General features: G+C 43.5%; 1 long non-coding RNA gene across 2 annotated transcripts; it reads left to right on the top strand.

The window, feature by feature from the left end:
- The first annotated feature begins 1,883 nt into the window (after nt 1-1,883).
- Nucleotides 1,884-24,935, top strand: LOC106022613. 2 transcript variants are annotated; one of them, XR_002381600.2, is made up of 4 exons: nt 1,884-2,552; nt 19,564-19,703; nt 20,202-20,316; nt 24,278-24,935. It is a non-coding gene; the product is annotated as an uncharacterized LOC106022613 (long non-coding RNA). The 2 variants fall into 2 exon arrangements; XR_005869925.1 differs by having other exon boundaries at nt 19,555-19,703.
- The last annotated feature ends 1,133 nt before the right edge of the window (nt 24,936-26,068 follow it).

Below are 26,068 nucleotides of genomic sequence, written 5' to 3'. Positions count from 1 at the left end.
GCATATCCCACTTGCTATATTCTTGGACCGTATGGTGTAGTTGTAAATTTGGAGACATGCATTGAAGTCTTACTCCTGACAACTGTGAAGAACATAGGAAGTGTATCGTTTTGAATTTTGCAGAAAAGAAATAAACATTTAACTGTTTCAGTCACATTTTCTTTGGTGTTCTGTGGCATGACACACACAGTACACGAACAATCACTAAGGAACCCTCAGTTTATGGTAGAACTATGTACTAACTGCCTCTTCCATGTTGACCTAATTTTTTTCTGCTGTTTCTAGATGTAGCTACTATCCCTTGCTTCTGGACCAGACAAAGAAAATGTTTACCTCTGTCTGTCCCCATAAAAATGCCTTCTCCCAGTGATAAAACCCAGAGCTCTAGAATTGTCCATGTGGAGCTCACAGCACTTGCCAATCAAGCTTTCTCCTCAAATAGACACTTTTTAATGTTGCAGATTCCATATCCTGGCTCCTATACTGTTCCTTCAAGTGTCTTGTTCCTTTTTCCACCCCAGAGTTAGGGGATTTAGAGAGGCACCCTTGGAACCCAGTTCAGGACGCAGATACACAATACTATAGAAGAAATGACCTATATAAACTATAGGCCATGCCCAGGGAGCTAGGCTTTCTTTGCAATTTGGGTGGTTGAGACATGTTTCCCCTTTGTATTCATGGTAGACTTTACATGCCTGGTTACTGATACCAATCAACATGCAACTGAAACAATAACTTATACCTAAACAGCCTTTGAATGGCTGATAGGTTTTCTTGGCTGCTGCATCTAACCTACTCTTAATATGGGGCTTACACACACATCTAAAACTATTTTAAATATCCCTTTATTGCTTAAAATGTAAGAGCTGTTATTTTGTTTGCAACTAAATATTTGAGTCAATCCGTGTATATGGTTTTGAGTCTCAAAAAAAAAAGGAAAGAAAGAAAAACGGGCTAGAGAGATGGCTCAGTGGTTAAGAACACTGGCTGTTCTTCCAAAGGACCTGGGTTCAATTCCCAGCATCCACATAGCAGCTCACAACTGCCAGGAACTCCAATTCCAGGACACCTGCAACCCTCACACAAATATACATGCAGACAAAACAGCAATGTGACACATGCCTTTAATCCCAGCTCTTGGGAGGCAGAGGCAAATGGATCTCTAAGTTAGAGGCCGGCCTGGTCTACAAAGTGAGTACCAGGACAGACAAGACTACACAGAGAAACCCTGTGTTGAAAAACAAAAACAAAAGTCAAACAAAAATATCCCCAACAAATAAAAAAACAAAAACCCACTTGTAAACTAGACAGTGGTAGTGCTCACCTTTGCTCCCAGTACTTGGGAGGCAGAGGCAGAGGCAGGTGTATTTCTGTGAGTTCGAGGCCAGCCTGGTCCACTGAGCGAGTCCCCAGACAGCCTCCAAAGCTATAGAGGAACCCTGTCTGGAAAAATCAATATACCAAAAACAAAACAAAACAAAACAAAATTTGTAATGAAGAAAAGGGTACTTCCTGCGAGACCATCTAAATAAATGATTCGTCTGGAATGTTTATATTACTTTTCATTCGGGTGAGGGAGAAAATATTGAGAAACATGTCAGATTTATCTAGATGTTATATATATATATATATAGTTTTTAAATATGTGATTACAAGTGGATAAACGTGGGGATATGTGAGCAAATGTTCTATTTGCTGTGTATAAGCAATAAAAATAATTTTGGAGATCTGGGGTCTGAGAGAACTCCTGTGGTGCTCTTCAGTGATGTTTTTAACCACTCGGTTCTGCGATGTGCGGTGTATTCCAGACTGCCATCTGGCGGTGAGTCCTTCCACCTTCAGTGGTGGGTTCTCAGGCGCGGTGTGGGAAGTGCCGAGGGCTGCGACGCCCCAGGGAGAAGGGAAAGTAAACCTCTCAAGAGAATGGATGAAAGAGAGGAGGGAACTCCGCCAGTCCAAAGGACAAAAGTCTGGCGGCAAAGAACCAAGGGAAATGTGAACCAGGTGAGCGCAGAGGAAGAGAGAAATAACGAACTGTACTCGAGGGTGCAGTGCCCTGTGGCGAAGGAAATCACCGTGACTCCGGATAGATAACCACGCAAGAGCACATTCACCATTGCAAACACAAAAGCAGGGGCGTGGGCTGGCTGGAGAAGCCGCTCTCATCAGCGTCCCTTTTGTCTGGAGCCAGGGTGGGGTCCTAACAGAGAATAACGGTTCTTTAAGGCTAACCTTCATCTCCCCGGAAAGAAGTGATCCTTAAAAAAAAAAAAAAAAAAAGAACTAGCTTCCTAACCACATTAAACAGCCCGAGACTCTCCCACACCGCGGGCTGTGATGTGATTTTCTCCTCTCTTGATCTCGTTCATCCTTGAAACAACAGCTCCCCTGGGGGAGTTCTGGTCGCCAAGACTGTTAGAGGAGAGCAGCACTTCTTTTGGTCAGCTCAAGGTCACTCCCTGTAACGTCAGAGGTGGCAGCTCCTGGGGACCACAGAACTGAACAATGACATTTATTCGTCTCAGTAGCAGTCCGTGTCCTTAATCGGCCTGGTGAGTGAAACAAGAGGGCGTCTTCGACTTGGGATGAGGTGTCAGGACTTTGGGATGCACCCGGGCACTGGGAGTAGGAGATGGAGGAGACTTACCACCAGGGTGTACCCCCCACACACACACGCACACACACACACACACACACACGCACACACACGCACACGCACACACACACGCACACACTTTCTGAGAAGCGCAGGGAGGACAAGATCAGTCCTGAAGACATTGATCTTCAGGGAGAAGAAAGGGAAGCCCGGTGCTCAGGAAGGGAAGGAGGGGGAGGTTCGAGATGACAGCCAGACCTAGCCCTCGAGGCCAGGCAGCCAGCCACTCTTAGAGACAGGAACCTCGTCAGAATAGCAAGTGGGGGCCGGGCGTTGGTGGCTCACGCCTTTAATCCCAGCACTCGGGAGGCAGAGGCAGGCGGATCTCTGTGAGTTCGAGACTAGCCTGGTCTGCAAAGTGAGTTCCAGGACAGCCTCCAAAGCCACAGAGAAACCCTGTCTCGAAAAACCAAAAAAAAAAAAAAAAAAAAAAAAAAAGAATAGCAAGTGGGAGTGGCAGAGGAGAGGGCTGGGAGGAGGGCCCTGCAGAGCCACCTTCAGAGCCCAGGAGCGGGGACGTTGGTGGCTTCAGGGTTCTGTGACAGCCCTGTGGGAGTGCGCAGGAGAGCGAGCCAGCTGTGCCTACAGGCTCCTGCCCGCCCACGAGTCAAAGAACAGTGACATCGATCCGCTGTGCGGGGGCTGGGGCAGGGCCCCGAGGACGTGTAGACAGCCTCTGGTTTGCCACATGAAGACAGGTCAAGAGACCTTTACCTGAGAGTGAGTGGCAGCTGGACAAGAAACCTATTATTTCTCCTGCTCAGCTCCACCTGGGTCCCTGGCGGTGGGAGTCATTGCTATGCAGGCAGGGTGCTGGATGTGCCCTCAGCACTCCGAGGTCTGTGACTTCTCCGGCCTCGTTTCTGTCTGGGCCAGGCAGCTGCGGGCTGCTGCAGTCACACCACCTTTACTGAGTGAAAACCACATTGCTGCTGGTTCTTTAGTGTGCCACACCACACCGAGGAGGGACGAGCACAGCAGGGTCAAAGCCCAAGGACACACAGCAGGAGGGAACTGTGCAGGGTCCGGTCAGCATCCATGGCACTTGGCCACCAGAGCCCAATCCACCCTCTTGTCTGCCCCCCGGAGTGCATAAATCAGGTTTTGTCAGGAAAATGGGGGTTTTAGACTCCATGTTCTCTCTAAGGTTGTTTCCATTCCCAGGGTTTGTTCTGGGAAGATGACATGAGCCAGGGCTCACCTCACAAGCCAGTGTCCAGGCTGTGCTCTTGCCTACAGCAGAGGAATCATAAATCCCCCATTCCTTTAGCCCGGGTGTCACTCCTGTCAGCCCCCAGAAGCAGACACAGCAATGGCGGTGCCTAAGCAGAGAGGCAAAGCTGGATCGGGGAAGGGTCTGACTGGGAGGAAACTATTGGTGTAGTAAAATGAATTATCAGGTTTACCCAATTCTATAAAATTGCAGCTAAAGAGCGATGAAATTATGGCCCACATACCCTGGAATAAATGACAGTAAAAACATGACTTGAGGCAAGTGGAGACACTAGTGATGACAGTGGAGCCCCCTGGTGACGACAGTGGAGCCCTTTGTCCTGCTTCTATTTGATTCAGAGCTAGACAAACATCCTTTAGAAAGAGACTCCTTTCTCTCTATCCTAGCCTCTGTCCCAACCTCAAATGACCTACTTGTTATCTCTCTCTCCCCCCCCTCTCTCTGTCTGTCTGTCTCTCTCCCTCCCTCTCTCCCTTCCTTCCGTCCTTTCTTTTTTTCATTGTATGGTTTTGAAAGGAGGCTAAAGAGACGTGTAACTAAAAAATGAATAGCCACCACAACTCCAAAACCAAGAAGCAGCATAGGTTCCAATACAAAAATTTCCTTAAAAATTAAGGAGAGCAAGTTTGCTATTTAAATCAAATATTCAGAAGTCATTGCTAGTAAGTTTATTGGTTTTGTTGTTGTTGTTTTGTTTCATTTTGGTTTTTTTGTTGTTGTCTTTTTGAGGTTTCAATTCCTACACAGGTGTCTTCATTATCATTACTTCTACACTGGGAAAAAAAGCAAAACCCCTTTGTGAAATTTACTGCACATATTTATGTAGAAAATATTTCTAGAAGCCTAGAATGATACAAGTGAGCACAAGAAGTTGGTCAGCTTGACTATGGAGTGTTGACAATAATCTCTGAACATTCCACAAGACTGAGCCGAGCCTAGGCTTCCTTGGAATCTGAACAGACATAGGAATGTGGGATTGCCAGTTGAGAACTGTGACCATCTAGTATGGACCTCAGATAGATCAGCCACGGCCTAACACCATTTCAAGGACAAAAATGATTTGGACTACAGCAATATAAATTGAACATAGTGTAATTTTTCCTTTCACTTGTCTGAGTGTATTTGTAAGCTCAGCAGAAATAACTTGACCTCATGTCTAATGCAGAGCTCACTGCATTCTTCCCTCATCCCTTTGCTCCCCTCCCCTTGCCTAGGCAATAGTGCTCTTTTTGTTTCAGAGATTTGAATGAAAATCTTCATGCCACAAATGTTTTTTTCTTCTGTAAGACACCTGTTTATCCTCTTATTTAAATGTAAATGTTCCTTTATGCTTTTGAAATAAATCTTTTGTAACTAAAAAATAATTTAGGGGAGACTTATCAGGAGAAGGTGATGTCATCGGAATAGATTCTCCAAGACTTTAAAAGCAGCTAGAAGCAGGCGAGGTGAAGGGCTCTACTTTTGTGGGAAGGCATCCTACTCAGGAATGCTAGGGATTTGGGATTACTTCCTATTAGAGGATTGGGGAGTTTTTACATTTGTTTTTCCTGAGGCAAAGGGATGGTGATTAGGTTGGTGGGGTCAGAGTGAGGAGACCAGGGGAGCCAGGAAGAGGAGCTAGAAGGGCCCACTGAGGCTGCACTAAGAGAACCCAGATCTGAGCTGCAGCATCAGGAGAGAAGTTAGTGAGGCTGCTGCAGTGGTAAGAACCCACGTCTGGCCCAGGTTCAGGGTAGAAAACCATGGCTGACCTGTGGAGGTGATGTATCTTTCCACAGCAAGAGACCCACAAAAACAAGCACGCATGCATACATAGATGTACACACACCCAAGATGTGGGAAGGGTTGGGTCAAAGGGAGACAGGAAATAGAGCCCAGAACTCAAAATTATAGTGAAGTCTTAAAACATAAAAATATTTCCACAAGAGCCAGAGATCTCTGGGCACCCACCTCAGCTGTGAGCATTTCCAACACTTTGGGCTTGCCGAGGGGTGAGGAGGGCTTCTATGAAGCTAGAGGTTGAGCTATGACACAATGGAGCAAAGAACAAGCAGTACAAGCTGCAACCGGGTTGGTCCTGGACACACCTCTGTGTTGCAGGACGTTTGTGCCCTGTGTGAAAGTGTATTGCTGTGACCGGTGAAATAAAAAGCTGAACGGATGTCCAATGGCTAGGCAGCAGGTACAGGCAGGGTCTCTGGGGAAAGAAAGGAAGAGGAGGAGGAATCTGGGCCAGCAGGAGATGCCAGGAGACAGAGAGGAAACAGGAGGCGCAGGAGAGATGAGAGGTAACGCCACATGACAGAACGTAGATAATAGAAATCGGATGATTTAAGTTACAAGAGATAGTTAGGAACAAGCCTAAGCTGAAGGCCAAGCTTTCATAATTAATTGTGTCTCTGTGTCGTGTGTGTGTGTGTGCATGTGTGTGTGTATGTGTGTGTGTGTTTGTGTTTGTGTGTGTGTGCGTGTGTGCTGGAGGTCAAAAGAAAAATCCATCTGCATCTCTGGAATTGTCCTGGAGAAGACACACTGGATCTCTCTTCTGTAACCTTCTAACCAGAAATGATCCAAGGGGCAACAGTGACTGTTACAATCAATCAACTAAATCTTCCTATGTATCATCCATCCATCCATCCATCCATCCATCCATCCATCCATCCATCCATCCATCCATCTGTCATCTATCTATCATCTATCATTTACCTACCTATCTGTCATCTATGTTAGCATACATGTTGGGTCCTTCAGGAGCACCCTTCGGCCATGCCCACTGTGAATCCAAGACAAGACAATTCAGAGACCAGCTCTAGCTGCCTTCACACATAAGCCTCCACTCAAGGAGGAGCACAGATCCAAGACTCAGTGAGGACATGCTTGCTGCTGTGCTAGGACACCTCGACTTTCCAACCTGACCAGAGAGCTCCCTCTGGTGGCTCTTTGGTGCATGTTCTTTTTCTTTTCAACTTTCAAATTTGAACTGAAGTAATGCCAAGACGACATGCCTGACTGGTAGAGCACAGATAGATTCTTTTGTTGATAAAAAACAGTGAGTGCTGATTATATTGAACCCTTCCCACATGCAAGATTCTAAGTGTATTGATTCTTCCAGTAACCACAGGAAGGTTCCCTAGCGAACCAAGATCACCTAGAAAGTGAGGGTGGGGCAGATCTGGCAGCTGACAGCAAAGTTGAACTTTAGATTCAATCACGCCCCCCACCCCAACCCTTAGAAGCGTGATCTGCCAGTATCTCTATCAGTCAGTCAGTATGAAATAAAGGGCAGTCCCCAGCCTCAGCCTCAGCAAGGAGCACTTAGATTTATTCACAAATCACCATTTTAGATCAGTTTTAGCCACACTGGCTGTCAAAAGCTGCTTTCCTTTACAAGCAGCCCCCTTAAAGGGGTTTGAAGCTGCATTTTGTTACTATTGTAAAAAAAAATCTAAGCCTTTTTTCTACTTACAGGTAGGTTTATGTAAGCTCCCTTAGATAAAAATGATAAAGATTGAATTATGCTTTCTTCTTTCTCCTCCGGAGAGTTTTTAGACAAACTTAATGGATTGTGGGACTTTTCGAAGTTCTCTTAAGTAGAGGCTTGACGTGGTTCTGTCCTCCCTCCCTGTAATCTGGAACATTAAATTCCTGAGGTTTGAAAGCACACTGCTCTGGGAGCCAAAAACTAATCAAGATTGCATCTGGCTCGGCTGCTAGCAGCTGTCTGACCCAGGCAGGCAGCTCATAGCTCTGGACTCCAGCTTTCTTATCTATAAAACAGAAGAATTTAACCAGATGAATTTTATGCCTCCTACTAGCTGGAATATTAAATTCTGTGGTTTGTGAGAGAAAGCGTATGAATAATGCAGTAATGATTAGCAGGTGTTACAACTTCTCCCAACAGTTAAGCAACACACACTCTACTTTCTAGATGTGGGCATGTTAAACTAGCCATTCCTCAGATCCTGTGCGAAATGGGCTGCTGGCCTTGGCCTCACAATAGCAAACCCAGTCATGAAAAGTAAACTAAATTGCTCTTATATCTTTGTCTCATTTCTAAGCACTTTGCTGGGACAAGAAGAGTTGAGATGTGCCTTCTTGTCCCTTAGGCTGCATGTACATAGGACTGAGTGTGTTTTTGTATTGACCGTGGACAGTGGAAGCTCTCAGCATCTAAGCAATACTGTAGCTGAGGCATGCCTCTTTAGAACAAGTTTTCTTCTCTTTCTTTATGTGAGAACTCAGCCTGCTAGGAAACCGAGCAAACCCCTAATTTGGAAATAGTTCTGTCTGTATAACTCTTCATAGTTAACCTTCGTAGGTGGTGAGGGCAAGAAGCCAGCCACGGCATTTTTCTTGAACTCACTAATGAGCAGGGTCAGGGCAGGGCCAGTGGAGGGGAAGGAGGACTCCAGGATCCGTGGCTTCCTGAGGACCACAAACTGAGCCATGAATTCTCCTAATTTGCAAGTTATCTGCTTTTACAGAGTCATTATTACTATTTTTAAAATCAACTCCCAGAGAAATAACCGTAATGGTCGGAAGCAAAGGAAACCCCAGTGAGGCTTGTTTAGGCCCTGAGTGAAAAGGACTAATGGAGTTCCAATCCACAATAAAGAGCCTCACAGTGACGAACAGAATCTCTGGTGTAGTCTCATCCAGTCCCTGGGCAGGTACAAACAAAATAAAGATGTGGCTAAAACAGGTCACCCAGAAAGGAAAGGAAAGACTCCACAAGGAGAGCATCTGTGGAAACCTTTATGATTCCTGAACCTAAAAGAAATCACTAACGCAATGTGAGATCTGTAGGCACAAGATCCACGGCCTTACTTGGAGGAAAGTGGCCACTTTATTATTATTATTATTTATTTTAAGTTTAAATTTAGATTAGAAAAAAAGGTTGCTTCACAAGTCAGTTCCAGGTCCCTCTCCATTTCCCTCCCCTTCTCCCCTGCCCTCCCCCAGCCCCCCCCCCAATATCCCCTCATTTCTCCAGGGAGGGTAATCTATTGAGCCTTGGGCAGTAGATCAGTATTCATCCCGAGTATACACATGGACTTTGGACTCCCATCCAACAATGTGAGATGCACTCTCACCCCGAATGCTTGGGGGGAGGGTCTGGGCCCTGCCCTGGATGAAATGACAGACTGTGGACACCCCCATGGAAAGTGGCCACTTCTAACTTGGGGATTGGCAGCAGAGGAGCTGGGCAGATATACATCCTGGTCTTTCCGCCTTTCCACAGGGCAGCCCTTAGAGACTTTCTTTTTCTCTTTCAAAGATTGCATGGAGGTAGTCATTTGCACGTGCAGCAGCATGCTACACTCACTTCCTGTGTATCTTTATAGACCTCCAGACCTCTATGGCTAGCTACCAGCAAGTTCTGTCCTCTGACCTTCAGGCAGGCTTTATTTGTACAAGCAAGGTATTACCACTTGACCTAACATCATGACAAGGTCCTTATAAGAGGAGGGAGAGAGATTAAAAGATGCTGCCCTGTTGACTTTGAGGTCAGAAGAGGCAACAAGAGGGAATGTAAGGGGCTTCTAGGAGGTGAGAGGGCTGGGGGAACAGATTCTTCCCCAGAACCTCCAGGAATACAGGTCTCGTCCATTCCTTGAGTTGAGCCCACTGAAACCCATTTCTTCACTCTTTATATCAAGAACTGTTTCATTAAAAAATTTAAGTTTTAACCTATGAGGTGTACACACAATAACTTTTTTGCTCCTATTGAGGAAATTATACATCTGTGCACACACAATAACTTTTTTACTCCTACTGAGAAAACTACACATCTGTGTAGCTGGACTTTCTCTGGTCCCACTAGTCAGCTCCCAGATAACCACACAGAAACTTCCTATTAATTATAAAATCTCAGCTGATAGTCTTTTTACTAACTAGCTCTTACAACTTAAATTAGCCCATTTTTATCCATGTGCATATTGCTGCCCCATGATTCGTGACATTTACCTGTCCTCTTGAGTCTTGCTTCTCTCCATCTGGCTGGTGCCTCTGCCCTTTTCCTTGCAAGAGTTCTCTCTGTCTGGCTGTCCTGCCTAACCTCCTTCCTGCCTAGCTATTGACCATTTAGCTCTTTCTTAAGCCAAAGAGAGCAACTCATCTTCACAGGGTGCAAAAAGATTATTCAACAACACATCTGAAACATACACTCTCCCTGAGACTTCAGCCTTGCTGCCTGTTTGAAAAAGAAATAAAAAGGGAAGGACAAGACTGCTCCCAGGTATAGTGGGGGAGAAAGCTTGTTGTAGATAAAAGGGAGTGCATAGGTAGAAGCAAGGACATAAGGGAGTCCAGAATGATTATGACCAAACTGAGCCATGTGAGGAGAGAGGGAGAAGGAGAAGGGAAAGAGAGGAACCAGGTACAGCAGCCAGGATGCCAAAGGTACCAAAAAAAGGGCAGGTAACCAAGATGTCTGGATTCTGTAAGGAAGAACCTCTGGGGTAAGGGCAGTCCAGCCCCTGGGGTGGATAGTTCAGGGTAGAATGTGGGGTATGCCAGCCCTAACCTATAATAGGTAGGGACTGAGGGAGGCTGAGAGAACCTGGAGGCCATGTCCCCTTTGATACGTTAAATAGGCGACTCAGCCATTTGTCCAGGGTTTGAAACTTTACTCCGCCTTTTGACAGTGACATTTTTTTGGCAATAGCTTCCCTTCTAACAGATTTTCCTTTTGAATAGTTTTTCTTATTAGGTAGGGGCAGGGTTCCTCTCTCCTCCATGGCAGGTTGCTGACAGCCCAATGTTTTCACAGCTACTGTGAGATCAAGAGTACAGCAGCCATGCTGCACCTGAGTGACCATGTTCCACAACACCCTGCTCCCTCCTCAGGCTCTTGTCATCTTCCATAATGTGCCCTTGGTCTGGGTGTGGATGACATAGATGTCCCATTGAGGGGTGAACATTCCACAGTCACCTACTCTCATCATTTCGACAAGTTATAAGTCACCAGAAGATCCTCTAGAAAATTCTCTTCTATGGCTCTGATTCTCACCAGGCTCCATTAATACCAAACCCTTCTTTTACCACTTCAAGCTCAGAGGCTTCCCATTGTAGATCGTTTATGTTGTTAGTTTTACCAAACTTTGGTTCCCTTCACCCATGCATACCTTAAAAATTTAAAAAAAAAGTCTTTTCATAGGGCAGGTGGCTCATCGGGAAAAGCACTGGCCATGTAAAACAGATAACCTGACTGGATCCTGAGACCCCACATAAGGGTGGAAGGAGAGAAGCAACTCCACAAAGTTGTTCCTCCCATTCCCCCATGAAGATGAGGACAGCGCATATGCACACATGCATCTCACACACACCAATTACAGGAGGGAGCAGAGGCATTTTAGGTACATTCACAGTGTAGTCAGTTTTTACAGACATCTGAAGCACATTTACCAAAATTTGGAACTAGGAGTGCTAGAGAAAAGGGATGCTAGTTTTATTACTGTGTTTATTAATATTTGTTTAGAATAGTTAAGAATCATGTCAAGAACTTGGAAGGAGTTAGAAGCATAGGAAGGGGGAGAAGGGAGTGACAGTCTGAGGAGGGACAGGCTATGACCTGTGGATTTGGAGGTGCCAAGTTGGCAGTGGGACATGAATCTAGAAATACAATTGCTAGAAATTTTGGGGAGTGCCTCCTGGGTTGCCACATGTTACTGGGAAATCGGGGTCCTCTCTCAAGTTTCTTAGTCTCACTAGTAATAGAATTTAAGAATGGCCGGGCATTGGTGGCGTACACCTTTAATCCCAGCACTCGGGAGGCAGAGACAGGTGGATCTCTGTGAGTTCAAGGCCAGCCAGGTCTACAGAGCGAGTTCCAGGACAGCCTCCAAAACAATACAGAGAAACCCTGTCTCAAAAAAAAAAAAAAAAAAAAAAAAAAAAGAAAAGAAAAAAGAATTTAAGAATCAACTCAGAAGGAAGCTTGAGGATAATTTTATTAGGGTTTGAAAGAAAAGGCCTGGGTGGACAGACAAGCTGCAAATCTCCTCAGCTGCCCAGAAGAGGGAGAAGAGACGAAAAATTCATGCCATTTGAGGTAAGCCAATATGAGATCAGGGAAGATGACTTCAAGGAAAGAGTAGAAAAACTCAAAGTACCAGGGAAAGTGTACATGGGCTTTGGTTAACACTGGAAACTAAAGATCTTCTGAGTAATTCAGAAAAGGGGATAGGGATTAGCTCAGTCATGTGCCATGGCTTTGTAAGTGACAGCACTAGGAGAGGGCTTCTGTGAAGGAGAATGCCTCATTAATGTGATCCTTATTCCTTCTACCTCTTTAGCCTGATGAATCTGCCTTCCCCAAGCGCACTCCATTAACCAGGCAATCAGCTAGCATAAACAGATTAATTCTTTGGGAAAGAGGTAATGGCACACCTCCACCCAGAGGTGGATCCCATTCTTTCCACCTAAAGCAAGAGGTTTGGCTCCATGGGTCTCCCATGCTTAGAGAAAACTGTGAGTCTATTGTAAATGCCAGTCCATACAGGCATAAATTTAACCTACTAAGTTAAAACAAGTCACAGTCAGTCTGGAGGGCTCTGAGTAAAACACCCCTCCACAGTCTCTCAGCATGGATCCAGTTCTCCAGACAGATCCTGCACTAATGTCATTGTAGCCATACTAAGTACAGATTAATTATAGGGATAAAGCCTTACCTAGACACCTATGTGCTTAAGGCAAGTAACTAAAAAAGAAGAAAACAAAAAACAAATTTTGTCTGCTGAGATACTAAACAGACAGACAGCCCTCAAATGCTCAGAGATCTAGAGAATATGGCATTTAAAATGTTTTATTAACAAACTTTCCATAACAGAGAGACAGGCCAACAGCTGGCATCAGCTCATTTCCTCCAAAGAAGACAGGACACTGAAGAAACTCTACCCACAAAAGTGGTAACGCTAGCCACTGAACAATCCTGCTTTTCACCTCAACTGTTACAAAGGACTCTTCAGACCCTGGACAAGAGGACAGTGGAATTGACTTTCTCCACGTTGCTTGGACCAATGGTAGGCACGTCTTCCTACAGCTCCTAATCCACAGGTCTCACGCTATCAGCAGAAGGCAGGTGTCCTTAAAGCCTCTGCCTCAACAACGATAAAGGACCTTGGAGGTGGCTGTCCATGCAGCCAGATAGCAAGTTGTGGGGACACCAGACCTTGAGCAGAAACCCACTTCCCCTTCGGCCTGGGAGCAGGCATCTATGTAATGTTTACTGAAAACAATTCAGTGCTTTAAAGCTTGATAGGGCTCAGATAAGGGCTGGCTCACTGAAATACCATGCCTTCCACACCTCCTATGGCTAGATGCCTCTTCCTGCCCCCTGTGGTGTCTCCCCGATTCTGGGGCCGGAGATTAAACCACCAGCCAGGAGGGTGAGAAGTGGAAAGAATGGTATGTAAATGGATGGCAAAAGTCCTTAAAAAGGGAAGCCCTTTTTCTTGGGGAGACTTCTCCAGAGATTTCGCCACAGACTTCTCCAGAGATTTCGCCAGAGACTTCTCCTGAGATTTCTCCTGAGAGCTCTCCTAAGCGGACTGGGGTCTCCTCCTAAGCTGACTTGGGAAGCATAAAGTTTTCTTAAAGCAACCGACCGGTCTCTGTGTCATCTATCCTGACCACCTCGCTACATTCTCGGATGCAGGCCGCACAGCAGGTGCGACAATTGGAGGATCCCACCGAGATCATGAAAGCGAGGTAAGTGAGCGGGTTCGTCTCTTTTTCTGGCCAGGGAAAGATTGGGAAAAAAAAAAAAAAGAAAAGAAACCATGGGGAATAGTTCTGGGAAGCTCAAATTACAGTATCAAGTTAAAAAGTTACTTAAAGGACATGGGACTACAGTAAAGTCTAAAACCTTGGAAGGCTTTTTAAAATGGATTGAACGTGCGAGTCCATGGTTCATTACTGGGGGAGGCTTAAATGTCCCAGATTGGAAGGATGTTCGCTATGATCTTTAGAGTCGGGTGTTGGTGACATATGCCTTTAATCCCAACACTCGAGAGACAAAGGTAGGTAGGACGGAGGCCATCCTTGTATATAGAGCGAGTTCCAGGACAGCCTCCAAAAGGATAGAGAGAAACTCAGTTTAAAAAAAAAAGGAGGGTAAAATAAGAAATAAAATAAAAAATCTCCAGTCTTTCACCTGATCCACTGAGGTCAGGAAAGTAAAGAAAAACTGAGAGATTTAAAAGACTGGCCAACAAGTAAGGCTATAAGTATGTATTAAAAAGGGGGTATCAAGCTAGGGGTACCAGATTAAATGTTTAGGACCTTGCCTGACAAAGGTCAGGAAAGAAAGGGAACCTAAGAGATCACCCTCAGTTGAAGGGTGGATTGGATTAAATGTTTAGGCCCTTGCCTGACAAAGGTCAGGAAAAAAAAAAAAAAAGGGAACCTAAGAGATCACCCTCAGTTAAAGGGTGGATTGGATTAAATGTCTAGGTCCTCACCTAACAAAGGTCAGGAAAAAAAGGGAACCTAAGATAAGAAGTTGCCCTCAGTTGGAGGGTGGATTGGAGGATCATCCTCAATGGGAGGATAGATTAAAGATGGGTAAATTAAAAAAAAATTGGTAAAGTTAATAAGTGAGATGTTAGTATTCAGTAAAGAAAAGGACAAAGGTATATAAAATAAAAATGTTTGGTTACATTTATATGGGGTAGGTTATTGATACAAATTTAAGGTCAATTTTGTGAGTCATCTCTAAAAACTTTTGGCAAAAGCCTGGCCTTTCCACTTTGCATCTACAGAATTACAAGGAGTGGGTATGGCTGTAGCCCCTGAGTGTAGCTCCAAACTTCTCTAATGAAGAAATGACGAGGGACATACAGGACTTTTTCAACCTTTTGTTTTAATTCAAAGATTGACTAGAGTTGTTCTGTTAAAGAAGTTTCAGTTCAACAAACTAATCATAACCTAGGCAAGGAGAGATATGTATGCATGGTCTGTGTGTATGGATGTGGCCATGTCAGTATGTATGAAGTGTGAAATGTAAATGCGTGAATGTTGACAAAAGCAACTGTTCTAATTGCCTTGGATATGATTAAAGGGATACTTAAATCCCTTCAAACAGTTAAAAACTACCTAAATCGATTTAGATATAGCCAAAAGAAACATCCAGTCAGTCGGTTAATATTTTAACAAAAAATTCAAGTTAAGCCCTCAGAGCCAGTCAGAGAGAGAGAGAGAGAGAGAGAGAGAGAGAGAGAGAGAGAGAGAGAGAGAGAGAGAGAGAGAGAGAGAGAGAGAGAGAAGAGAGTTTTTTTCAGGGAACTGTCCTGCCGCTTTGGCAGGCCCCCACCCCCAAAGGTGTCTGTGTAGATGCAAATTAGGCCTTGTCAGTTCAGATGCAAACGAGGCCTTGTCAGCTAGTGAGAGCTACAGGTTAGAAAAAAAAAAAAGGACTATTTGGGACATAGTATAGTTTACAATCCTTAAATGATTCTCAAAGGTACTTAATGGTTATGTCCCTTTTAAAGGACATCTACTAATACTTTAAATAGTGATCCCAATTCACCTAGATAGTTGACTAAGGAGGGTAGACAAATCCTTCTACTGTTATGGTCCAACTTCAACAGTTCAAACAAAATTTAAAAATAAAAGGGAGTAATGTCCCCAGTCTCCACATGATTCATTAAATAATCCACTCCTCATTTAAATATTTATAAAATATAAATGCCAGTGAGGAATCTGCTTCAGACAGATTCTGACATAATAAAAGTTAAATAACTATTACTCAGGCCAAATGGAAACATCCATACACTAGACAGTAGAGAAGACCCTAATTTGGGGTCGAGGGCATGTTTGTGTTTTCTTACAGGAAAAGAATAAAGCTTCAGTAGCGGTCACAACATCTGGTGAGATGCATGGAGCAAAAAAACTGGACCTGAGACCGTGGGAGCCTGCTCAAGCCAGTTCGAGATCTCCTAAATCAGTGTTCCTGACCCTTGATGTCATCAAATCTACAGCCCGAGAAAGAAATAAAACAGTCAGTTCGAGATTTCCAGTTTCTCATCAGGCTTGCTACATCAACCTCCTGGACCCGTGAGTTTTCATCCCAAAGCCAACAAAACTGGAAGATTAGCAGCTAGCCTTTGATACACCTTAAAACAACAGAATTCATTTTGCCAGCTTTTCCCTTTGGGGGAAAAAGGACCCATTTAACATTTAGACATTGGTATGGACTGTGATGAATGGCAAAAGCCTTTTTTCAGTATTTGAACAGGACATGGTCACTTGAAATATCAGACTCGGTAGTTCCTGTTTCTGGAATCACAGTGTGTTTTTCTGGAGAAATGTGGTTTGTCCTGGTGCGACAAAAAGACTTTGACTCGGGTTGCATGTTCGGCTGATACTACTGACATTAAATCAACAGACTACATCACCACAGGAACAAATTGGTACCCTGTAAATAGTGCAACAAGCCTCTTGTTCATATTTTTTATAATGCTACATGTGTAACATCAATGATTGTACCTAATGTATCTGTGCAAGCGCACTCTCTAATGCTTTCCTAAGTAGATCTTAAAATAATTGTAAACTTTATCACTGTTTTGACCGTCAAATTGTAACTATAAATCACCCTTGTAGCAAAGAAAGGCTGGTGGTAGAATGCTAAGGCCCAGATCGGGGGATGGGCAGGTGACAGAGAGGCCTATGTCAGTGGGGGTCCTAGGAATGGTAACAGTGGCAGTAGGCATTCTGGCTTCATGCTGAGTTCAAAGTGCCTTAGCCCATGGCAATCCCGATAGCCATAAAGCCTTATTACAAATGATTTTAAGGGTGGGGCTACTTCAATGACGGGCAACTTGTGGGGAAGACCCACTCCCACCTAACAGGGGTTCAAGGTCCCCCAAAGACGGGCCAGGGAGGGTGACCCTACTTGACCTAAGACAGGAGTGCCTCATTTAAAAATAAAAAGGGGTGAATTGTGGGGACACCAGACCTTGAGCAGAAACCCACTTCCCCTTCGGCCTGGGAGCAGGCATCTATGTAATGTTTACTGAAAACAATTCAGTGCTTTAAAGCTTGATAGGGCTCAGATTAGGGCTGGCTCACTGAAATACCATGCCTTCCACACCTCCTATGGCTAGATGCCTCTTCCTGCCCCCTGTGGTGTCTCCCCGATTCTGGGGCCGGAGATTAAACCACCAGCCAGGAGGGTGAGAAGTGGAAAGAATGGTATGTAAATGGATGGCAAAAGTCCTTAAAAAGGGAAGCCCTTTTTCTTGGGGAGACTTCTCCAGAGATTTCGCCAGAGACTTCTCCTGAGATTTCTCCTGAGAGCTCTCCTAAGCGGACTGGGGTCTCCTCCTAAGCTGACTTGGGAAGCATAAAGTTTTCTTAAAGCAACCGACCGGTCTCTGTGTCATCTATCCTGACCACCTCGCTACATTCTCGGATGCAGGCCGCACAGCAGGTGCGACAGCAAGTCTCTCTCATTCTCTAATAATTAATTCAGGCAAAATGTTACCCTTCTCAAGAACTCTGATGCAGTTTGGTGGCTGGTAGGTTTTAATATAACTTTTACCATTCCTTCATCTAAAAAAGATGTTTTAAGGTTTAAAGTTTATGTAAGAACATAAAAAAGCTTAAGATGTATGAATCTAAACATGTTTTAAGGTATAACAAACTAACTTAAGGTGTACAAATGCAAGTTATCAAATTTCTCTCTCATTATGCTACTGTTCATAGCCTTAACATTAATCAATAAGGTTATGATAAGCTATTAATCTGACTCTGACAGGGTACTAAACACCATACTATGCTGCTGTACAATAACTGCAAGGTTAAAATTAAGGTGCTTTTCATTGTGCCAAAGATATCTGACAGGTTTAAAAGTGGTTTTTTTTTTTTTTGTTTTTCGAGACAGGGTTTCTCTATATTGTTTTGGAGACTGTCCTGGAACTCACTCTGTAGACCAGGCTGGCCTCGAACTCACAGAGATCCGCCTGCCTCTGCCTCCCGAGTGCTGGGTAAAAGTGTTAATGCTTTCAACCAAATCATTTCTGACATGAGTATATTGCTAATGTGTCTAATATTTATATTTTCACAAATTCAAAGGATTCTCGTAAGTTCCAGGGAGCCGATTGAACCCATCCAAAAAGGTCAGATTCACTCCAAATAAATATTATTCAACCTTTCCCTGGTCCTGGGACTCCCTTCCTTCATCTTGGGACCCCCTCAGGAACCCCTTCCTCATCTTATGATCTTCCTCCCCTCAAGCACCAGGACATAAGAAATTTTTTTTCCTAAACTTAACGTTGTACTCTCCTCTGCCCACATTTTGCCAGGTCTAAGAGGCGCCAGAGAGTTCCATACAGCCTGGTCTGCAATGAAACAACCAAAGAAAGAAAGAAAAAGGGAAAGAAAAGGATTACTACTACATACAGTGGAGGAGAGGGTTTATTGTAGATAAAAGGGAGAGAGTGGGTAGAGGCAGGGACATCTGGGAGAGGCCAGAGTGAGCTGGGCCGTAGGCAGAAACAGGGAGGGGAACCAGGCCGCAGTCAGGAAGCCAAAGGTACCAAAGGGCTGGTAATCAAAACTAGCTGCATTATGCCTCTGGGGGGAGGGCAGCCTCGCCCCTGGGCTGGAAAGTTCAGGGTAGAGGGAGGGATAAGTTAGCAACTGGTAGGGACGGGGTGGGGGGGGGGGGTGCTGGGAGAACCTGGCAGCCAGGCTCTTTGACATGCTAAATAGGCAATTTAGCCTCTTGTCCTGGGTTTGAAAGTTAACAATTCCCTTTCCCGTGGTCACAAAGGTCTGCACCCGATGGGGGATTGCAGGGCACACCCACTCAGAGTAGTTAAGAGTAGAAGTGAAGAGACCTGGGCTTTAGAGATAAGAAGAAATGGGCCTGAGGAATCTGTAGCCCCAAGTTTGGGTGACCCGGGACGTGTTATCACATAGAGGAACCTTAGCTGAGAGAAGAGATCCCTGGAATCCTGGGTTGAAAGGAAAGAGCTACAGAAGGTCAAAAGGGCAGGGGCAAAGCAGCTGAGGATAGGCTGATTTCGGAGAGAGTGAAAGCCCGGTGTTTAGTAAGAAAGGGAGAGGGAGTGAAAGACAGGAAGTAATCAAAGCCGTAAATATCGAAGCGGCTGAGCGGCTCCGTGAGCCTGAGGCATTAAATATTTAGCAGGCTTTCTCCTCAGTGTGGGCAAGGACTTTTCCTTCCTTTGTCTTTCAGCCCAGTCGGCTCACTGAGGGCTCTGGGCTTGGCGGACTTTTTTTAGACAGGAAAGAGCACCGCTTCACCTCTAGGTTATTTCCATGTCATGTGTATCAGTCTTCCTGATTTGACCCAGCACTTTTCATCTCATTGAAAGGGGATTGAACCCTCCATTTTTTTTCGTCATGCAAGCTGCATCTTTGAGGGGGGCGATAACATGCAGGAATTAGAGTACACACGTTAAAAATGTAGGGTGTTATGGTCAGAACATTGCTGACTTTGGAGTTTTTAAAGTCTTCTTTGACTTCCGAGTGCAACGCAACTGAAATTAAAAATGATATTCTCTCTCTCTCTCTCTCTCTCTCTCTCTCTCTCTCTCTCTCTCTCCTTCCCTCCCTCCTTCCCTCCCTCCCTCCCTGCCTTCCTCCCTCCCTCTCTCCTCCCTCTCCCCCTCTTTTTCCCTCTCCCTCTCCTGAGAACTTACAGGGAGGACTATATGGCTTCGTAGTCCCATTGGAACTTAAACTTGAGGATGTCGTTGAGAGACTCTTAAAAACACATCCAGGAATGAGTGCTTTTGCAAACAATGAGGTTTGGCTGCAACGTAATTCATACGTATTGTCACAGTAAGTCAAATATATCAAAACATGAAATTTTCCTCTAAGTGTGCTATACAAAAATGCATGCACTGTGAATGCGTCTTAAGGAGCTATGCAGCACGACTATTCATTAAGTAGGAGAGTTTCTTCTGCTACTTACAAAGTAATCTTCTTAAAACCCAAGAGAGGAAAATGTTGGCCATTTTTGTTAGTTGTTCTCATAGTTAGACTTTTGTTTTGTTTTGTTTTGAGACAGGGTATTGTTTTGGAGGCTATCCTGGAACTAGCTCTGTAGACCAGGCTGGTCTCGAACTCACAGAGATCCGCTTGCCTCTGCCTCCCGAGTGCTGGGATTAAAGGTGTGTGCCACCAACGCCCAGCTTAGTTAGACGATTTTAGCATCTTAATTAGTGAAGTCTTTTCTCCCCCGTGTAGAATTCCCCATGTTGTTAATACTATGGCAGATAGATGGGGAAACACTGAGCCAGCATCAGGATGTATTATTTAATCCTTCATTTTCTATAGTCCTAGGTAAATGAAGATCACTAGTGATGTTCTTTTGTAAAAGTTTAAAAATTCGGGGGAAAAAAAGGCGAAGGCTCGAGATGGAACCTGGACCAGAGCGTTACAGCCATAGAGAGTAAGTACATTAACCATAGTTTATCACAGCAGCAGGAAGGGGGGGGTGCGAAGAGTAAGAGTGAAGAGAAGTAAGAGTGGAGAGTAAGAGTGAAGAGAGGTGAGAGGGTGGAGAAGGGGAGCATGGAGAGCAGAGAGCAAGAGGGAAAAGACAGTGAAGAGAAGAGAGCCTAAGTGGGCGGGGGAGCAAGGGCAGGGACTTAGGGCAGGGGCATATTTATTACAAAACAGAAAAACAGAAAGTGATATGATGTTTAAAGAAGATTGCGGAGGTGTGAATAAGAATGGCCCCCATAGGCTTGTAGATGTGACTTTGTTGGAAGAAGTGTGTCACTAGGGGATGAGCTTTGAAGTTTCAAGAGCTCAAGCCAGGTGCAGGTCAAGACAGAGATAGACAATGAATTGTGCTGTCCGCATACCTGTGTTCATCTAGTTCTGCTTAGGAGTACTTTGAGGAGAAAGCTCTGTGGTTTGCCTCATTTTGCATGGCTCGCTTCTCTCAAGCAGTTGTTGAGTGTTAGCAGAGCTCTGCTTACAATGACTGTGGCTAATGACACCAGAGCTCAGTGACATACTGCAGTAATTTTATGCTTATGGGTCTAGAAGACAACAATTTGGACAGGATACAGAAAGACCAGCAATTCTTAGTTCCAAGAGAGCTTGACCTGGGGACTGTTGGAAAGCTCAAATGTCAGACTTCTGTACGTGTCTAGCCACTTATATCAGCTAGTCAATGCTGCTTGTTGACTAGGGGTATAAGTTAGTTTCCACATGAGCTAACACAGGCTTTCTGTATGTGTCCATGATGTGTTCTTACAAAACTACAATATAGATCCAGTCAGAGAAACTGGCCTTTCCTTCTGATCCAGTCAAGTAGCCTCAATTCTGTCATACACCACTTACTAATTAAAACCTTTATTTATTTACTGTTTTTTTAAAACTCATGAATTATTTTTAGAATTTTTCCATTTTTATTTTTATTAATTAAAATTTTCCTTTTATTTTGCATCCATCTTCTGATATCTTTTCTAGTTTCTTCAAAAACTTAAGGCTCTTGTCATACAGGTCTTTCACTTGTTTGGTTAGAGTTGTCACAAGATATTTTATATTATTTGTGGCTACTCTGAAGGGTGTTATTTTCCTGATTTCTTTCTCAGTCCATTTATCATTTATATATAGGAGGGCTACTGATTTTTTTAAGTTAATCTTGTATCCAGTTATATTGCTGAAGGTGTTTATCAGCTGCAGGAGTTCCCTGGTAGAATATTTGGGGTCACTGGAACACGATAAATAAAACACCTAGTCACTAGTATTGGGGTTCACGTTTCAAGCTGAAGACCAGAAAAGCAAAGCAGCTGGGCATTAGCTTTCACTCTACCTCAGATTGAAATGACTGATCCACAAGCTCTCCCAAACCTCAAACTGAAATCTCTTCATCGAGGCTGGAGAATCCTGAGATTTTAATGTCTTCCTATCCTCAATGTGGCTGGAGAATGAATCCCTCATATCCTCAATGTAGTTGGAGAATGAATGTTCGATACCGACCACTGAAGACCCTGCTCATACCCCTCTAGTGCTGGGATTAAAGACATGTGATGTCAGATGCTGAGATCATCTTTGGGCGAGCTGCTTCTCTTTAGGACTGGATCAATTTTGTGTAGATCTGGGTGGCCATGGACTTACAGAGATCCCTCTACCTCTGATTCCTGAGTTCTAGGATTAAAGGTTGTACCACTACTTCCTAGCTTCTGGCTGCTGGGATTAAAGGTGTCTGCCTGGGTTCTATAGCTTGTGGCTGACTTTGCTTTCTGAATCCTTAAGCAAAAAACGTTAATAAATCATAAAAATATCGCCACAGGTTATTTATGTATACCACCATATCATCTGCAAATAGCAATACTTTGACTTCTTTCCAATTTGTACCCACTTGATCTCCTTTTGTGACTTGCAGATTTTTGAAGTATGACTTAATGATTCTCTGGATTTCCTCAGTTGTCTTCTGTTATGTCCCCCTTTTCGTTTCTGATTGTGTTAATTTGGATATTCTTTCTGCCTCTTAGTTAATTTTGGTAAGGGTCTATCTATCTTGTTGATTTTTCTTAAAGAACCAACTTTTTGTTTCATTGATTCTTTGTACTGTTTTCTTTGTTTCTATTTTATTGATTTCAGCCCTGAGTTAGATTATTTCCATCCATCTACTATTCTTGAGTTATTTCTTCCTTGACACATTAGTGATTCAGTTGAGAGTTGTTCAGTTTCCATGATTTTGTAGGTTTTCTGTAGTTGATGTTGTTATTGAACTCCAACTTGGACCCATGGTGATCCAATAAGATACAAGGGGTTATTTCATATTTGTTGTTGTTGAGATTTGCTTTGTGACTGAGTATGTGGCCAATTTTAGAAAAGGTTCCATGTAGTGCTGAGAAGAAGGTATATTCTTTTGTGTTTGGGTGAAATGTTCTATGGATGTCTGTTAGGTTCATTTGAGTTATAACATCGGTTAGTTCTTATTTCTATTCAGTTTCTGTCTGGCAGACCTGTCCATTGGTGAGAGTGGGGTGCTGAGGTCTCCCACTATTAATATGTGGGGTTTGATGTGTGATTTAAGCTGTAGTAATATTTCTTTTACAAATGTGGGTGCTCTCATATTTAGGACATAGATGTTCAGAATTAAGACTTCATCTTGATGAATTTTTCCTGTGATGAATATGAAATATTCTCCATAGCTTTTGATTAATTTTAATTTGAAGTCTATTTTGTTAAATATTGGGATAGCTACACCACCATGCTTCTTAGGTCCATTTGATTGGAAAATCTTTTCCCATCCCTTTACTCTGAGGTAACATCTGTCTTTGAAGTTGAGGTGTGTTTCTTGTATGCACCAGAAGGATGGATTCTGTTTTCGTGTCCATTCTATTAACCTGTGTCTTTTTGTAGGTGGATCGAATCCTTTGATATTAAGAGATATTAATGACAAGTGCTTATTAATTCTTATTTTTTTGTTGTTTGTTTTTTGTTTTGGTGGTGGTGGTCTAGTGTGTGTGTATGTGTGTGTGTGTCTGTGTTTCCCTTCTTTGGATTTTGCTGGTATGAGATTATCTATTGCTTGTGTTTTCATGGGTGCAGTTAACTTCCTTGGCTTGGAGTTTTCCTTCTAGCACCTTCTGTAGGGCTGAATTTTCAGGTAGGTATTATTTAAATTTGGTTTTGTCATGGGATATCTTTTTTTCTTCATCTATGGTGATTGAAAGCTTTGCTGGATATAATAGTTTGGGCTGGCAAAACATCTGTCCAGGTCCTTCTGGCTTTTAGAGTTTCCATTGAGAATTGGATGTAATTCTCATAAGACCTGTTTCTGTTTTCTCAAAAGTCAGTGAGATGGTGTTGCATTTTAGAAGTTCACAACTCAAGGTATTGGGTACACTGGATTCAAACCTGAATTCAATGCCACATTCTTTAATACTTAGGATCCTGGCAGTTTAAATCATAGAGAATATGGCAATATGATGCATGTAAAATATGCAATTTAAGTTTGCTATTTATATTATAGTTGTCTCAGATGGCTATTATATATAGTTCAGTAGAAAATATATATATATAAAGTCATTTTGCACACAGAAAATCCTATTGAAAATGTGATATCATTTTTGTATTATACATTATTATTATCCTGTCTTTTCTAGCACCCCTCTAGCTCAGCAGTTTCTAAATGTGGTGTTTTGAGATTCATTTACTATAAACATTAAACATATACAGTTTGGATAATTCCATTCAGTGTGTCTGGGGTAGATGTTCCAAAGTGAGATTGTAATAATTTTTCTGCCCTCTCACACCTACAATTAACTTTTATACATGAAATGGATTATAAATAGGCACTGGGGTTGGGGTTGACTTAACAGATCACTAGAGGGGCAGAAGCCCTTGGACAATAATGTCTAATAAATGCACCTCTGCTTCCACAGGCTTCAGTTGAAAGGGTCGCTGGGAGGAGCCAGAGCAGACCTCCTCCAGGAATCTCTGTCTTCAGGGAGGCTTCCTCCAGGTCTGGTGGCCTCTTTGGTGTCTTGAGTTCAGTGGATATGAGCATCTTTTTCTTATTGACTAGGAATACCATCTAATAAGTCAAAAAGTTCACTGTGTACCAGAACTTAATTTTTATTTAAGCAAGTCGTCTAAGTCAATGCTCATGACAAACACCATTAAAACCAAGAGTATTTGGTAACAGTTGGCTGCCATTTGCTTTATAGTAACCACAGGGCTGATATTCCTGAGGGCCAATTAGTGTCTGAAGTAGAATTCAATGTCACGTGGTCGCCACTAGTGAGAAAAAAAAAGTGAGAATGTCTGCTCTTCCTCCCTTGGGCAGGTCCGTTCCTGAGCAGCCTATGATGATCTGGACCTCATTCTGCTTACAGAACTTTATTTTTGTTTATTTTTTTGGTCTCCACCTCTGCCACATACACTTATGTTTGTAACACTCTGTCTTAGTATCTTGTTTCTAGAAAACGTGTTGCTTGTTGTACGAGTCCTCCATCTTTTCATTTTCTTCACCTGTATCATATTTTAGAACAATTGTGAGGGTATTGCCAGGTCTTTTTCAATTAAAGAAAATCCTCATGATTGCTTTATATTTTTCTTCCCTTCCAAGTTTTCCCTGTTTGACAATATTTATTTGTGGCAGTATGCTAGGTGTAGGTGTACCTCAGCAAGTAAGTACTGGTGATACCAAGCCCGAGGATTTAAATTTAATTCCCAAACCCACATGGTAGAAGAGGACTGACTCCTATAAATTGCGTTTTGATCTGTATATGTACACACAAGTACAAACACACACACACACACACACACACACACACACACACCACATGTGGTGCACATGCATGCACACATGCTAAATGTAATTTAAAATAAAATATGTAATTGAGTATATACTAGTTCTATATATTCAAATTATATTGCAATCACTTTTATATATAATTCATGTTTCTTTTTCTATTTGTAAGTCTCTCAGGCCCCTCTCAAGATTTAAGAATTACTAAGTGATATTTCAGTGTCCCATTCAGATGACATTGTATTTTTCTCAGTTAGAAGTGAAACAGAAAACATCATATTCATTCTTGCTCTGCCCTCTGCTGGTGGAAATGGGCCACAACGTTTCCTTCTAGACTTGTCTGCACTGAAACTAGAAGAACCATCCTGAGTGAGATAACCCAGTCATGAGATTGGTGACTACCTTAGATAGAAGCAGAGGCACACACCCACAGCTAAACACTAAACTGATCTCCTGGAACTCAGTTGCAGAGAGGGAGGAGTGATGAGCAAAGGGGTGAAGACAGGGCTGATGAAACCCATAGAAACCGCTGACCTGAACAAGAGGGAGCTCATGAAACCCAGACTGATGACTGAGAGGCCAAATGGAACTGATCCAGACACCCTAAATTTGTATGTCAGTAAGGAGGCCTAGGCAATCTATGGGGACTTGGGTAGTATTTATCCCTGGCATACCAATGGACTTTGGGAGCCCATTCCATATGGAGGTGTGCTCTCTCAGCCTGGACACATGGGGGGGGCTGCACTGGATGATATGACAGACCTTGGAGATCCCCCATGGAGTACCTCACCCTCCCTGGGGAGTGGAGTGGGGGATTGGGAGGGCTCAAGGGCGATGGAGGAGGAGGGGAGGGAAAGGGAGCTGGGATTGACATGCGAAGCAAGCTTGTTTCTAACTTAAATAAAAAATAAATTAACAATAA

This window comes from Mesocricetus auratus, unplaced genomic scaffold (assembly GCF_017639785.1).
Source record: "Mesocricetus auratus isolate SY011 unplaced genomic scaffold, BCM_Maur_2.0 Super-Scaffold_100020, whole genome shotgun sequence".
NCBI lineage: Eukaryota > Metazoa > Chordata > Mammalia > Rodentia > Cricetidae > Mesocricetus > Mesocricetus auratus.
Note: the sequence above shows the minus strand (reverse complement) of the source record. Positions and strands in the feature narration are given on the sequence as shown.